Below are 365 nucleotides of genomic sequence, written 5' to 3'. Positions count from 1 at the left end.
GAAGGAGATCTGATGGAAAGCCTCAATGGTGTCGATGACATCATGCGTGTACATCAGCAGCTTCATATTGGCCGCATATTTGCTCTTCCCTTCTTCAATCAAATGGGGAAACTTGAAGATTTCCATGTCAGTCGGTTTGAGATTTTCGGTTTTGTCGTAGCTGAAATAGAAGATTTCATGGAATCGAGTAACACCGTTGCCCTGCAGCATCATACATACATCCAGGAATCGTTAACTTGAGCGAATCTGGAAACTCCCGTTTGAGCCGCAAGGTTTGCTATGTGCACGTGCACTTGGGGCTCATTTTTAGCCAATCTATGTAGATGGGAAATGGCTGATCCGCCCGGATAATTCGTTCCAGATAT

The sequence above is a fragment of the Dendroctonus ponderosae genome, unplaced genomic scaffold (assembly GCF_020466585.1).
Source record: "Dendroctonus ponderosae isolate FM_Combo_2020 unplaced genomic scaffold, Dpon_F_20191213v2 Dpon_F_20191213_10, whole genome shotgun sequence".
Taxonomy (NCBI): Eukaryota; Metazoa; Arthropoda; class Insecta; order Coleoptera; family Curculionidae; genus Dendroctonus; species Dendroctonus ponderosae.
Note: the sequence above shows the minus strand (reverse complement) of the source record.